General features: G+C 43.9%; 1 protein-coding gene across 4 annotated transcripts in view; it reads left to right on the top strand.

Annotated features, from left to right (window-relative positions):
• The window catches only part of NaPi-III (Na[+]-dependent inorganic phosphate cotransporter type III), a 428,747-nt gene that overhangs the window by 45,206 nt on the left and 366,708 nt on the right, over positions 1-16,833 (top strand). The gene's annotated exons all lie outside the window — the stretch shown is intronic.

Here is a 16,833-nt window from a genome sequence, read left to right on the forward strand (position 1 = left end):
GAATAAAATCATTCTTAATTCAAGGTAAACAAATATGTATGGCCTTTTGGTGGTGACCTCCTGTGGGTGGGAGACGCGGACGAAGAGCACACCCACGGTATCCCTTGTCTGTCGTAAGAAACGACCAAAAGGGGCGATCAAGGGATGATGTAATTAGAACCATGAGACTAGTTGTGAGGAACACCATGCGTCGAATTTGCTTGCGATTAGTACCACCTTGCGTGGAACACCATTGATCTGTGTTATCTAGAAGTAGTACCCTTATGTGAGGAACACCACGGATCTGGGCGTTGCCTGTACCATCGTGTGTATCCCACCGAGAAGCGGGGGGGGGGGGGGGGCACTCGGCTGCGTGGACTAATGTCCATGCGAGAAAAGGTCCCGTACGCTGTGGTGGGATGTGTCGGTTCTCCTGTATTCAGAACTACCTATGAGTAGTACCACTATATGGACACCACCACGGGTCTACGTTGCCTGTGAGTAGTACCACTATATGAACACCACCACGGGTCTACTTTGCCTGTGAGTAGTACCACCATATGAACACCACGGGTTTACGTTGCCTGTGAGTAGTACCACCATATGAACACCACGGGTCTACGTTGCCTGTGATTAGTACCACTATGTGAGGAAGACCCCCGGTCCACTATGGGACGAACACCATGGGTCTTTGTTGCCTGTTGGTGGTTTCCATAATGTGTGATACATCGTGAGTATGCATTGCCTATGATTAGTATCACCAGGTGAGCGGCACCAATAGAATACGTGGCCTGTGATTAGTACCACCATGCGAGGAACACCATGAGTGTACGTTACATGTGATGAGTACCACTATAGGAGGAACACCATAGTTCTGCTTTACCAGTGGTTAGTGAAATGATGAGGGGCTGGTGACCTGGATTTTGGACCCCTTTTTTAACAAGCAGCATCTCAGAAAAAAAGGTATTGTAATTGGATCTACTGATTGTTTTCGATTCATGGTCAATTTTTCATCATTCGTTTTATATGTTAGTCAGTGGATACATTTTGAGCTTTAATATTATAGTTTAATTTCGTTGCACCTTGTTTCATTAGGGGCCGATGAGCTAGCTTAAGCAACAATCATCACCATCTTTTTAATGGTGCATGTTGTTTTTGTTGGTTCATCGGTCCGTGGATTGGTTTGATGCAGCTTTCCATGCCACCCTATTGTGTGCTAACCTTTTCATTTCTACATTACTACTTCATCTACTCTAATCTGTTTGTCATATTCATACCTTGGTCTACCGCTACTGTTCTTACCACCTACACTTCCCTCAAAAACCAACTGAACAAGTCCTGGGTGTCAAAGATGTGTCCTGTCATTCTATCTCGTCCTCTGGTCAAATTTCGCCAGATTGTTCGCTTCTCACGAACTCGATTCGGCATCCCATCATTCGTGATACGATCTACCTATCTCACCTTCAGCATTCTACTGTAACACCATATTTCAAAAGCTTTTGTTCTCTTTCTGAGCTATTTATTGCCCATATATTGCTACGCTTCATACGGAAATCTTCAAAAGCATCTAATTTCTATATCAGTGTTGCAGTTGAGCAAATTTCTTTTCGTAAAAAAGTCCTTCCTTGCTTGCGCTAGTTTGCATTTTATGACCTTACTTCTGTCATCGTGAGTTGTTTTGCTACGTTATTCAGCCACTTCCTTTACGACTTCAGGGGCTGCCTGGCGGAGGTGGTAAAGGCGTGCTCTGTTCACCCGGAAGGGCGTGGGTTCGATTCCCCGCCAGGAAGTCGAAAAATTTAAGAAACGAGATTTCCACTTCCGGAGGTGCATATGGCCCTGAGGTTCACTCAGCCTACACCAAAAAATGTGTACCAAGTTAATTCCTGGGGCCAAATGCGGCTGAGCGTAAGCTAACCACTCTACCCCATCAAGTGCCGAGGTTACGGTTAGTGGAAGCCTTTACCTTCCACCCCTCCAAGGGCCTTCATGGCCTGTATGGAGATGACTTTGCTTTTGCCTTTACGACCTTGGGGGTCTTGATTAGTTTAGTGGCCGATTCTGGGATGAGATTTTCGTCTCGAGAATCACGTGGTGTCAGGAAGGGCATCCGGTTTTAAATCCCTGGCCAAATTGAGCCGGGATAGCTGCAGAGACCCCAGAAATAAGTAGGAAAAGGCGAAGAAAGTTATTTTCTTTTAAGACTTAATTTTCTAGTCTAATATCTCCTGCATCACTTGATCTCGGTCGACTGCACTCTATTTTTTGTGCTAGATGTATTTTAATCTTGTATTCCTTCTCCAAGACTGTCTGTTCCATTCAGCAATTTCACCAGATCTTCTGCAGACAATTCTTGAGTTCTTATTTCCTCTCCTTGCTGCTAGTTTGCTTTATGTCGCACCGACGCATGTAGGTGTTACGGCGACGGTGAGACAGAAAAGGACTACGAGTCGGAAGGACCCGTGGCCTTAATTAAGGTACAGTCCCAGCATTTGCCTAGTGTGAAAAGTGGGAAACCACGGAAAACCATGTTCAGGGCTGCCGATACTGGGGTTCGAACCCACTATCTCCCGAATGCTGGGTACTGGGAAGTACAGTACAACTGGGAAACCACCCTCTATTAACATTAATCCGAGGGAATAAGTTGAAGGTTCCGACACTTCGAAAAATGAAGGTATCGGCCAAGGAAAGACAACGAAGGCCTAGGAAGAACGTGAAAATGAGACTCCTTGGGCCTCGAATGCTCTAAAACTGTTGAACAAGAGTTCACCGAGGGAGGTCGGATAGGATGTATGAAAGTGAGGAGCCTGGCACAGGTAACTGGAAGCAGTGCCAGGACTGAGTTAAGGGTCCCGTGTTCGCCAATCCACGCTCCCAAGTTGAGTCCCTGGAGCCCCTTTTACTCGCCTCTTACGACAGGCAGAGGATAGCGTGGGTGTTCCTCTCGTTGGATTGTGACCGATTTCCAAATGACTTTTTGATTTCTTTTAGCGTCTTTTCTGTAAAATCATTGAAAAGGAGAGGGGACAAACTGCGGCCTTACCTCACTTTCTTTCTGGATTGTTTATTTTCATAGCCCTCGATTTTTATCACTGCAGACTGTTTTTTTTATAGATTGCGGATAATCTTTGTTTCTCGGCATCTCATCCCGATCACTTTCAGAATCTCAGCATTATCGAATGCCTTCCCTAAGTCTACGAATGCTATGTACGTGGGCTTGTCCTTAATTCGGTCCTCTTAGGATCAGACGTATAATCAGGATTGCTTCGCGTGTTCCTACATTTTTTCTGAAGCCAAGTCCGGCTCCATGGCTAAATGGTTAGCGTGCTGGCCTTTGGTCACAGGGGTCCCGGGTTCGAATCCCGGCAGGGTCGAGAATTTTAACCATCATTGGACCGAGCTCGATAGCTGCAGTCGTTTAAGTGCTGCCAGTATCCAGTATTCGGGAGGTAGTAGGTTCGAACCCCACTGTCGGCAGTCCTGAAAATGGTTTCCGTGGTTTTCCATTTTCACACCAGGCAAATGTACCTTAATTAAGGCCACGGCCGCTTCCTTCCCACTCCTAGCCCTTCCTTGTCCCATCGTCGCCATAAGACCTATCTGTGTCGGTGTGACGTAAAGCAACTAGAAATAAAAATAACCATCATTGGTTAATTTCTCTGGCACGGGGACGGGGTATACATTCGTATTAATCATCATTTTATCCTCATGACGCGGAGGTCACCTACGGGCGTCAAATAGAAAGACCTGCACTCCCGGACACTAAAAGCCATACGCCATTTCATTTCATTTTTTCTGAAGCCAAACTGATCTAATTCAGCTCCAACCTGCCTTTCCATTCTTCTGCAAATAATCCATGTTCACATTTTGCAAGTGTGCGTTACCATTTTTAATTTTTTTTAAATAAATTTACTTCGCACCTACACAGATAGGTGTTAATGGTGACGATGGGATAGCAAACGGCTAGGAGTACGAAGGAAGGTACAGCCCCAGTATCTACCTGCTGTGAAAATGGGTAATCACGGAAAACCATCTTCAGTGCTGCCGACAGCGGGATTCGAACCCACTATCTTCCGAATGCAAGGTCGCAGCTGCGGGAGCCTAACCACACGGCCAACTCGCTCAGTGGATACTAAACTAATGGTGCGGTAGTTTTCATACTTGTCAGCACTTGATTTCTTGGGAATAGTATAACAACATACTGTGTACAATCGGATGGCACTTCACCACACACTAAGGGCCGATTGTATAAACAGTTCCATCTTAGAACAGAGACGAAATGGATTTCATTCACGCTAAATTCGAATTTTTGTTGTTATATAAACGCTAATCTGAGATAAATTTGCACTGAACTAGGATTATATTTGACTGGAGAAATTTCTCCGATCAAACTCTGTGATCTTAACACAAGAGGTTGTTTTCTTTTCGAGTCACAATAACAGTCGACTGTGAATATAATATTACGATAAGAAAATACACAGTAGACTAACCTCATACATTGCTAGCCATAATTATTGTCCGTATATATATATATATATAATACGAGTTTTGTCTGTACATTGCTCAGAATTTAAAAAGAACGGTATTCATGCATCGGTCATGTCCTCAGTAACAAGGAAATGCACTTATTAATATTACGTCTGTCTGCCTGTATGTATGTATGTATGTATGTATGTATGTATGTGCATCACGAGAAAATGGCTGAAGACAATTTAATAAAAATCGGTATGTAAAGGCGGGGAATGAGGCACTACAATCTAGGCTATAAATAATTTTATTCACGCTCATTGAAATGGTAGTTTAGCGGAAAGCCTAAAATTCAATTCACAAAAATCTATGTTATTCGTGGTCCTATCGAGAAATACTGCATAACTAAAGTTTTGTAGAATTAAATTTCCGATCATGTATATCTTATACGTTTTTACCGCACTGGCTATTATTTATTTATAATCTGCTTTACGTCGCACCGACACGGATAAGTCTTATGGCCATGATGGGGTAGGAAAGGGCTAGGATTGCGAAGAAAGCGGCCATGGCCTTAATTAAGGTACAGCCTGGTGTTAAAATGGGAAATCACGGAAAACCATTTTCAGTGCTGCCGACAGTGGGATTCGAACTCACAATCTCCCGAATGAAAGCTTACAGCTCCGCGCCCCTAACCGCACGGCCAACTCGCTCGGTCGTACTGGCTGAGATATTCATGAATTTCGATTTTCGTTGCTAAGTCCATATCAGTGCCGAGCCATGGGAAATTGGTGGGACAGACTTCAATTAAAATCGATATGTAAAGTTGGGGAATAAAGCGCTACAGTATAGGCAATAATTAACTTCATTCATGCTGAGTGAAATGGTAGTTTAGGGGAAGGTCCCTGTAATTTAATTTTTACCCTGACTTAGCAAATGTCATGGGATAGTCACCTAATAGAGTGGGAGGCCTCCTCTGGCCCTGCGAACTGCAGTGAGACGCCGTGGAAGTGAGTCGACAAGTCCCTGGTAGTCCTCTGGATGCAGCTGACACCAAATCGTTTGCAGAGCGGCCGCCAATGCTGGTCTGTTCGTGGGTGCAGGATCCATGGCACGGAGTCTGCGTTCCAGGACATCCCAAATATGCTCGATAGGGTTCATATCAAGGCTCCTGGGTGGCCATGGCAGTCGTTGGACCTCCGCTGCATGTTCCTGGAACCATTCCCGGGGCGACGTGGGAGCGATGTGGCGGCGCGTTATCATCTTGAAATACCTCAGAACCGTCTGGGCACTGGAAGGCCAAAAATGGGTGGAGATGGTCTCCGAGCAGCTCAACATACCGCGTACCATTCAAAGTCTTCCAGAACAACTAGGAGGCCCATCCCATACCAGGAAAATGCGCCCCAGACTATTACAGAGACATCAGCGCCCTGGACCACACCTTCGAGGCAGGCGGGATCCATCGCTTCATGTGGTCTGCGCCATACACAGTGCCTCCCATCGGCATGGTGCAGTTGAAATCGTGATTCGTCCGACCATCGAAATCGTGATTCGTCTGACCATATCACTTTACGCCATTATTCCAGTGTCCATCCTGGTGACTGGCGACAAATGCGCGTCGTTGTGCCCGATGACGTTGGGTTAACAGTGGCACCCGTGTGCGGCGCCGGCTCCCATACACCATAGAACCTATGTTCCTACGGATTATCCACTGGGAGACGTGTCTAGCACGGCCTGTGTTAAATTGAGCCGTGGTTTGTTGCACGGTTGCCCGTCTGTCACTATTGACAATCCGTCTCAGATGTCGCCGGTCACGGTAATCGAGGGTGGCTGGACGGCCGGTCGTTCGTCTGTTGTGGACGGTGACACCCGCATTCAACCATTCACGATACACCCTGGACACGGTTGATCGTGTGAGGCCGAATTCCCTCACCACTTCCGAAATCGCACTTCCCATCCGTCGGGCACCGACCACCATACCCCGTTTGAACGGTGTCAGCTCACGACGACGTTCCATGTTACACCTGTCACATGCACAGCCACTGCTTACAAGGTCTCCTATACAACTGCCTCTGGCACAGGGGGCGTGTGGTGCGCATACAACACACCTGCGCATCAGTGCTCCGCTATCCCATGACATTTGCTCAGTCAGTGTATATACCTATGTCATTATGCGGTTAAATAAAATAGTATTCACAACGTGTATATGACTTCATCTAGAATTCTGTATACAATGCAGAATTCCGAAGCAAAGCACGGTACACCAGCTGGTAGGCAACATCACGCTTCTTATAAAGCAGTGTAACATAATTCTACAACATAACCTCTATCTATTGCTTAAGTCATTATATTATTTCGTTCGTAGTTTACAGATGTCTTATTACTCGGATATATATTTTAATCTCCCTGTGGGTGGGGTGGTAGAACAATACCCACGGTATCCCTTGCCTGTCGTAAGAAGGGTCTAAAAGGGTCCCCAGGGGCTCTTAACTTGGGAACGTAGGCTGGCGACCACGGGGCCCGTACCTAAATCCTGGCATTGTTTCCACTTACTTGTGACAGGATCCTCCATTTTTTCCCTCTGATTAGTATTAACAGAGGATGGTTGCCTAGTTGTACTTCCTCTTAAAACAATAATCACCACCACTATATCTTCTGATAAAAATTATTAATTTCGTTTGGCTCCCCGTGTGTTTTATGAACGATGACATCCAGTGAGAGAAACTAGCAATAATAAGAAGTTTAAACTGAAGTATCGCTTGGGAAAAGAGACCGTGGAACAGCTAGAACTAAGGTCACCAACCAGTGCACATGCTGCTACTAACTTAGAGATTCTTTGTCACGGGAATTTTTCAGTTAGTTGGTGATTTGTTGCATGTACTGTACGACATTCAGTGCACTGAAACACGAGTTCATCAAAATATCTTCCGAACAAATTGACGTGAGAAAAATCATGTGTGATTTCTTCGAGGTATCTCCAGTCTTCTTCAGTTGAATGTTAAAAATAGCATTATGTGAATGTTTGCGTTGTTTTTAACAACAATGTAACATTTCCGTATGTTTTATAACTTACCTTTTCATGGGCAAATATTTTCTTCGTTCTTTACAAATTTTACGCCGCATGAACAATCTCGTCCGAGAAGCAAGAAAAATACTGGCCAACAAATCACTTCCAGTTCACCAAGGCATCCAAAGAATCGCTTCAACCCGACTGAAATCCAGACACCCTTCCCTGTTGCTGGTTCAAAAACTGATCAAAGAAAACTACTGTGGACTAATGCGAACTTGGAATGAAGAATGGACTGCTAAGGCCCCGACGAATTTCACCTCCCGCGGAGTGTAAGGGTCCCACTAAACAGAGTGTGCACTGGGCATGGAAGAAGCGCCGCTGCGATGCATTCTTGGGGCCTGGGACCTTCTCCAAGCTACGACTGTGATGAAGAATTCCAGACAATGCGACACATCACCTTCAGACGCCCACATAGAGCCTTCCGCGGAACTATCGACGACCTCCTGACAGCTTCAACAACGGCTATTCAATGGCTGCAACAACTGGACATCCTAGTTTAGTTTTCATTTTTCATTTGTTAATTTTGTATTTTTTAAAATTTAAAAGCTATTTGTTTGGGGCGTCGACCTAGAAAGATCTTTTGCACCATATGTTAGGAACCTGCGTGTATTTGGAAATTACGGAAGTGTAAAGTGTTTAATGTGAGGAAAGGAACGTTAAGGGCGACATAAACACCCAGTACCCAGGCCATCATTTACAATTAAAAACCCCCTGACCCGGCCGGGAATCGAACCCGGGGCTACCAGGTGACAGGCGAACGCGTTGCTCCCTACACCTCAGGGCCGGACATTTATGTATTTGCATATATTTTACATCATTTCTGTGTTTTGTTTTTTCTTTCTATTTTTTCTGTGTTGTAATATTTCTCTCGATTTCTACTTTGTTTTATCTTCGCTTTTTATATATATTTTTACAATGTTACTCTGTTTGTGCGCGGCTAACTTTTACCATAAGCTAAATAAAATAAATTCTGGAAAGCACAAATTTTATGTTTGCCAAGACCGATTAGGCCGATTTACTGTATATTACTAGAATTGAAATCTGAGGAAACATTTTTCCACGTATTCCGCTTTTGCGCGGACGTCATCGCATCCGTTAGTTTGGACTCTATAATGTATTTCTTACCGAGCGACTGTCTGCGTTGTTCGGATCACGTAGCTGTTAGCGACTGGGTTCGAACCCCGCTGTGGGCAAGACTGAAGACGGTTTTCCATGGTTTCCCATTTTCACATAAGACAAATGTTTCTAGTTAAGATAACTGTTTTCGCAAAATTTCTCATTTATCCGACTAGGAAAGCGCTTTGCTTTTCACAATCACAGACAAGCTTCACTGCTCTGAACACAATCGAGGCGCTCAGAATAATAAGGGCAGAACACAATCAACGTTAATTTTCAGTAAAATGACAGCTTATGTTTCTTTTCTTAGCCCAAATAACTTTTAATTTTTAGACTTCATATTTTGTTCAGTTTGTAAAATATGTTATTTAAAAGTTTACTTGTAAATTCTTGCTCCCTTGCCTGTTTTTGTGCTGTTTAGTTAGAAAGAATACATGGAAGTGAACAGAATGGGATAGCATACCAAGTTTACTAGTTCATTTCCATATTTTCACACTTTGGCAACATCAGTACCATCATGAACAATATTTTTATAAACATTATCACAGACAGGTCGAAAAAAAACTTCATTAAGAAGAAAGTAAAATAAAATAAGGCATGCAAATGGATTTTTTAAGAGTGTGGGAGATTTGATATGGAACAGGGATGTGCCACAGAGATGTAAAGGAATTATCTACAAGACTTATTTTGTGCCAGTTTTGACATATGGGTCAGAAACGTGGGCGATGAAGGAGGGGGATAAAAGTAGAATACAAGCAGTGGAAATGAAGTTTCAAAGGTGTCGAGTAGGATTAACAAGAATGGACAGAGTAAGAAATGAGCGAGTTCGGGAAATTGTAAATGCTAGTTGCTTTACGTCGCACGGACACAGACAGGTCTTATGGCGACGATGGAACAGGGAAGGGCTAGGTGTGGGAAGGAAGCGGCCGTGGCCTTAATTAAGGTACAGCCCCAGCATTTGCCTGGTGTGAAAATGGGAAACCACGGAAAACCATTTTCAGGGCTGCCGACAGTGGGGTTCGAACCTACTATCTCCCGAATACTGGATACTGGCTGCAGCTATCGAGCTCGGTAAGTTGTAAATGAGGTTCTCCTACAGGAAAAGAAGGCTGCAGTGGTATGGACATGTTACGAGAATGGGAGAAGAGAGGATGCCAAGAAAGACGTTAGAAATGAAGTTGAAGGGAAGGAGATCTAGAGGAAGACAGAGGCACAGATGTCTGAATGGTGTCAAGAAGAGCATCGAGTCAAAGGGAGTGAACTGGACAAGAGTGACAGAAGAAAAGTGGTGGGTGGACAGAAAATGATGGAGAGGCTTATGTTCAGAGGAGACCCAGCCTGTGGTTGCTTCAGATGATAATGATGTTCCATTCAGGAAATGCAATGATGCACAGCTTATTGATTTGTTAAAAATGTAACCACAAAGCAAAAACTAAAGTCTACGTTTGTTACAGTTTTTAACTGCAAATCTATTCATATTTGGTCTCACGTTTCCTGTACATGATGACTTACGATTTTGATCATTTTTATCACATCGCTCAATTTAGCTTTTTATTGTCTTTGTTTTCCCACTGCACGTTCGCTGAAACTATAAAACCTCTCTTCCTAAAATGCAATTCACGCAGTTGGGATATGCTATTTAGTCACCGAGGTTTTATTTCCCGCTACGGACACATTTTCAGTGCTGTATGCGGGAGCTTCGACATATCCCCGTTATAGGGCGAAGTTTTATTCATTCAGAAGAGTGCTGGCCGGCTCGTGTGTTTTGAAGCTGGTCCTTTACTGGACCTCTCTTTGGAGCCGCCAGCACGGATGCGGATATCCGCGAAGTTAGTGTCTTGGCAGATGCAAACTGTGCGGATAATTTTGCTGATAATTTCTAGATAATGAAATGTACTGATATTCACTCAGGTATACTCTTATTTTTGCTTGTGGCTAGGTGACCCTTGACAGTGGTATAGAAGAATGGTGATACTCATAAAGAGCCTTGAGACCTTAAAGCCGTAAATCTGTTCTACTGTAAGCCAAACTGGTTCCTGCCCGCAATTAATGGAAGGAAGGAACAGAGGTCAGTACGTCGCTAGTTGTCGCAAGAGCACATCCCTCGTAAACCTCTGACTGTAGGGGTTCTGGTGCCAGGTTTCAGGCTCATTTTGCTGTCTTAACAGATCTATAATTTTCAATACCTTAGTGTAATATAAAAACCTAACCCCATAGCACTACAGCCCTGAAGCGCCTTGGCCTACCAAGCGACCGCTGCTCATCCCCAAGGCTTGCAAATTACGAGGTGTCATGTGGTCAGCACGACTAATCCTCTCGGCCATTATTCTTGGCTTTCTAGGCCGGAACCGCTATGTCACCGTCAGATAGCTCCTCAATTCTAATCACGGAGGCTGAGTGGACCTCGAACCAACCCTCAGATCCAGGTAAACATTCCTGACCTGGCCGGGAATCGAACCCGGGGCCTCCGGGTAAGAGGCAGGCACGCTACCCCTCCACCACGGGGCCGGCTTAGAGTAATAAACAATTGTTAAATATTTACAATATTCGCGGATAACCATTCGCGGATGCGGATAATATTTGATAGGTCTATATCCGCCCAGGGCTCTAGCTATGGGGAGGGGGGGGGGGCGACTACTAAGCTCCGATGGGTTTTTTAAAGGCTATGGGGCTCTCTGAAGCTGCTCTTCGTCATAGCAAGAAGAGATCTTCCATCCCGGTTTGTGCTGTGTTGCTCCACGTCTTCCTTGGCCGGTTGTGCTCCAGTGGTGCCTGGTTAGATGGAATCCAGGGGGCTGCTCACTGATGTATTCGGGCATTCAATATCTTGAAGAAATTATTCTGTAGGTGACTGGAGTGCGTCATAATGGATATCGAAATACTTTTCTACGTTGTCTGGAGGTGATGTTTGAATGCACCACCTCTCAAGCTTTGCTTCTACTGCCTTATCTGCTGAGTGCAGCAGTGAGACTTTGCAAAACTTCTGACTGCGGTATTGACAAAATACTAGTCAGAACTTGCCGAGTGCGACATGTTAACAAGTGTCATGAGACGTTTTGGGCAACTTTGTGAAAGCTTAGCTGCATCTGTGTCTCTCTCTACCTCTCTTCTGAGGAATCGATTAAAAACTTGCAGACGGCAACAGTAAAGAGTTCATTATTTCAAAGTTCGTTATGCATCAGCCATATTGATTCTCTGTCAGCTACGTTGAAGTCTGAACGAACTGACGGCCGGTCCTTGCGGTGTCCTGTATTCGAGGATATATTCCAAGATCTGCCTCTTTCGTGCGCGTCTGTTGTAAAGTTCCGGGACGGGGATCGTTCTGAAACGAAAAGTGTATGAGACGCCTTCTTCAGTTGCCGGTGCTGCTCTCCATGACCACGCACGCAATAATTATAAGTTCAGGTACTTAGGAGAAGTAATTCAGCCATCAGGCTTGAATCGTGAAGCAAATAGGGGGAGGATTTCAAAATTACAGAAGGCCTATAGACTCAACCGGAACAGATATAACAAAAAAAAATCAATATCCAGGAGCGCAAAATTAAGACATAACAACTCCGTTGTCAAATCTGAAGCACTGTACGCCTCGGAAACCTTGATCACTAGAGGCAGATCACTTATTAAAAATATAGAGGGAAATATTGAGGAAAATCTTTGGTCCAGCCAACTCACAGAGAATCTGGATGAAACGGAAGTCTCGGGAACTTAATCAGCATTCTGAAAAGATCACCGACTCCATCAGGAAAAGACAATTAAAGTTCTATGGCCACGTTGTCAGAATGAACAATGACAGACTGACCAAAAGGATCTCAACCTTGCTCTCTCAATGAAAGTAAAGAACAACTGGCTTAGTGAAATAGAAAAAAGACCATCAGGAAATTGGCGTCCCACAGGAAATTATTAAAGATCGACTCCAATTGAAAAAAGGCAATCAACAACTATCATTTTGTTGAGAAAATGAATACTTCTTATTCTTCTTTATCTGTTTACCATCCAGGGTAGGTTTTCCCCTCGGACTCAGCGAGGGATCCCACCTCTACCGCCTCAAGGGCAGTGTCCTGGAGCTTCAGACTCTGGGTTGGGGAGGATGACCAGTACTTCGCCCAGGCGGCCTCACCTGCTATTCTGAACAGGGACCTTGCGGAGGGGATGGGAAGATCGGAAGGGATAGACGAGGAAGAGGGAAGCAAGCGGCCGCGGCCTTAAGTAAGGTACCATCCCGGCATTTGCCTGGAGGAGAAGTGGGAAAGCACGGAAAACCACTTCGAGGATGGCTGAAATGAGAATCGAACCCCCCTCTACTCAGTTGACCTCCCGAGGCTATGTGGACCCTGTTCCACCCTGGTACCACTTTTCAAATTTCGTGGCAGAGCCGGGAATCGAACCAGGGCCTCCGGGGGTAGGCAGCTAGTCATACTAACCACTACACCACAGAGGCAGACGAGAAAATGAATACCAAGACCAATAAATCATGGATCGAAGAACGCAGGAAGAGATTTTTGGAGTGAAAAAATCATCACCTAAATCTATCGCGCTCCACAGATGGACATAACGATTTAATAATAATAATAATAATAATAATAATAATAATAATATGGTCTCAGCTGTTAAGTGGACGCCACTTAGGCTGCCTCCGCTTCAGTCTCTGCCGGACAATCTATGGCTGAGATTTTAAATTGATTTTCTGGGGTGAACATCAGATTTACCACCAGAGTTCTTTTACATGCCGACATCGTACGACATGGGGTGTAAAATAGACTTTTCTCCTCAAACCCCTCTCCCCCCGCCAAAAATCAGACTATTTCTGTCAGGTTTGAATGCGTGATGTTGGTGTCCGGAGGCCGACACTCGAGCACTGATCCACACAGGCAGTGAAACCGTCTTTAACTAGTGTGGTGACAGCCAGCAACTAAGAAGCGATCCAGACGAGAACAGGATACCTACCATCCATACTTCTTTGGCGTCAGCTGCAACCAGCACAGTGCAGGATCCAAAAGACAACATTCAAGAAGACCCGAGCTAAACAGATTGATCACTGCCTCAAAAACCTAAGGCTCAAGATACCACAAGCCCGAGCCACTGCTACAGAACGAAAGAAAACCCCCTCGAGAAGCACGAAGTCACCAGCTAGGGAACGTATTATTATTATTATTATTATTATTATTATTATTATTATTATTATTATTATTATTATTATACGTGAATGGTCCCTTTTGGAACACATGAAGCTTTATTTATGATTTCGTTTGCGGAGGATCCAGGATGCTTTCATCTGTTGACTAAAGATCCTTTTCCGTTCTTCCGTCCACTTGGTACCTGCTCTTTGTGGTACTTCATTCTCTGGAGTAACTTCCCACTTGTCAATTTTCTTTCTATATATATTTCGATTCAAAATGTCTTAAGGTTGAATTTGTGCGTTCTTCATGTCCACTTTTGTTTGTTGTATCCAAGGGAAATTCTTCAGTTTATCAACTCTTTCAAGAACTTGGTGGGTTAATCTATTTTCTGGAAGCCTCTTAACATGTCCATCAAATTTCAGCCTTCTTTTCCTGAGGTCTGCCGCAATATTAGATAATTTTTCTGTGGGTTTCCGGGTTTGGAGGCGGTACCCTTCTCCCGTGTGTCTTGCTCCTAAAATTTTCCTCATGATTTTTCGCTCTTCTTTTAGGATATTTTCCAGCTCTCCCTTTCTATGAAGCGTTAGAGTTTCCTCTGCATATAAAGCCTCAGGTTTGATTACTGTATTGTAATGTTTAATCTTAACGTGGAGAGACATACATTTCTGTTGTAGATTTCTCTTGTTCTCCCATAAGCTCTTCTGAGTTTTTGGACACGGTTATTATTATTATTATTATTATTATTATTATTATTATTATTATTATTGTACCGGGCGGTACACCTCCACGCCGCTAATTTAAAATTTGCGCCAGTTGAAACTCCTCTGCTGGAGGAAGTCTGGACTTTATTGACGGTATTAATTTTCAAGTTTCTCAGAAGATGTCACTACTTGGAAAGTTTGGAGTTTTTGAACTGTGCCACTTTTGATGTATTTTTGTTTTACCGGTAGTAAGAAGTGTGAACTTTCTCTTCTAGAGGACACTACTGAAAAATTACTATGGTGCACCCTAGTGCGATGTGAAAGAACTGCTTTTTGGAGAAATTTGTATTTCAAAAGTTTGTTTCTTGTTAAATTTCTTTCTGTTATTGTTTAAGTTGGCTGTATACCCCTCTCTTTCCCCTTGTTTTGTATTTAGCCAATCCCGAATTTCTTTAATTAATTTCTGACCAATCTGATGTATCTTCCCCCAACTTGAATATGCTGCTTATCCCTAACCAATAAAGTGATTGTGGGCGGGCGTTTTCTTCCCTGAAACGCCTCGAACTTTCCGCGAGAGTATATAAACTGCTGATTTTAGGGTCTCGGTGCCACTTCTGTTCCATCTTTTAGTGTGTAAAGTACATAGCGGGGGGCGGGAAGCGCCTCTTTCTTCGGGGAGCAGTTCTACACCAAGGTAATGGCCTTTTAATAACTTCTTTTCTTGCTAGCTCAGCAGTTTAACTCTCGGGGCGGGTCCGAAGCGTTTCTATCATGTAACCTTTTCCTAAAATGTAACTACTCTTAGCAACTGTTATCTTTTAAAGCTACATATTGGGATAGAGAGTGCTTAACCCTCTCGAGCTCCCACTCATTTTGTTTTGAGGTGAACTTATTTCTCACAACCGATTCTTCCTTAATTGTAAAGTAAATTGTCCTTTTCTAAAGTCACCTCAGTAGTATGGGATTAGCCCTTGCATTAGTGGCCTAGAGCCAAATTAGGTTTTGAAACAAATACATTAGGAGTGCAGATCGCCTCCTCTCAAATTGTTATTTTAGAGGTCATGTAATTAACCTTTTTCATTTAATAGACCTCAGTAGGTTGGGTATGTTACCCCTGTGTCTATGTCCTGAGAGGACAACTTGAAGCTGGAGTTTGGTGTGGCCTTTGAGAGGCCTAAAGGTTGAGAGCGTGTGGCTCTTTCTTGAAAATTGAGTGTTGTATGCCTCGAGGAGGCTTTTCTGTGTAATTTGGAGCAAGTGCTCCTGGACATGAATGGGGTTTTCTGCCCCTCTGGTAAAACTTATTTTTGGAGTAAAATTGGGCTAATTGCCCTAGAAGTGTGAATTCAGGGCTCGAAGCCCAAATACTGTAAATACTGTAATTGCTCCTTTTGTTGCCTTGCTACTCTGTACCTGCCGTACTTGTTTTATTTTTTTAATTTTGAAAAGAAAATATAACCTTGTTAAATTTTACATTAACTTTGATTCCGTAGTTTGAGACCCGTTCAAGCCCGCACCTTCTTTCACCTCTACCTACCGCTAAAACACGGTAACAATTATTATTATTACTCGTTTAGATTTCAGGTAGAGTCCCTATGTGTTTTATGGCAGGTCTTGATGTAATTCGGTTGTCATAGCATGTTGAAAAGTTATTGGGTATTCGCCAAAGTAGGTAGGAGTTACTAATTCTTGTAGGAATCAGACAGATTGGATGCCCGTTTGAATTCGTCGGAGTGTGTTTACGTCTGTTGGAAGAAGTCTGTTCCGGAGTGTGTGTTGGCGATTCGTAAGGTCGCTGATGGTTTTTTTTTTGTTTTTTTTTTTTGTTTTTTGCTATTTGTTTTACGTCGCACCGACACAGATAGGTCTTTGGCGACGATGGGATAGGAAAGGCCTAGGAAGTGGAAGGAAGCGGCCGTGGCCTTAATTAAGGTACAGCCCCGGCATTTGCCTGGTGTGAAAATGGGAAACCACGGAAAACCATCTTCAGGGCTGCCGACAGTGGGTTCGAACCCACTATCTCCCGATTCGCTGATGTTTAGTGTGATTTATACTGGGTTTTAAATAGTCAAAAGGGGTTTTCTAGACAATGTCTTGAGATTCGTAAGGTTACTAGGAATTCTGTAAGTGATGAGGTCATGTTGTCAGCTCCACTGTCTACGGCGTTGTAGTTGCGGTATCCGAACCATGGGGACATGTCGGACTGAGTAGGTCAGCCGGTAGATCAATGGCAGGTTCGATTCCGGTTGTATATACCCCAGTCTCGTGTCGCTAAATGAACTGGCATATAAAATAACTCCTCTGGGTCAAAATCGCGCCAACTCGGCGTCTCTTAAAAACGTAAATGGTAGTTACTGGAACGTAACATTATTATTTTACTTTATGT

Source organism: Anabrus simplex, chromosome 14 (assembly GCF_040414725.1).
Source record: "Anabrus simplex isolate iqAnaSimp1 chromosome 14, ASM4041472v1, whole genome shotgun sequence".
NCBI lineage: Eukaryota > Metazoa > Arthropoda > Insecta > Orthoptera > Tettigoniidae > Anabrus > Anabrus simplex.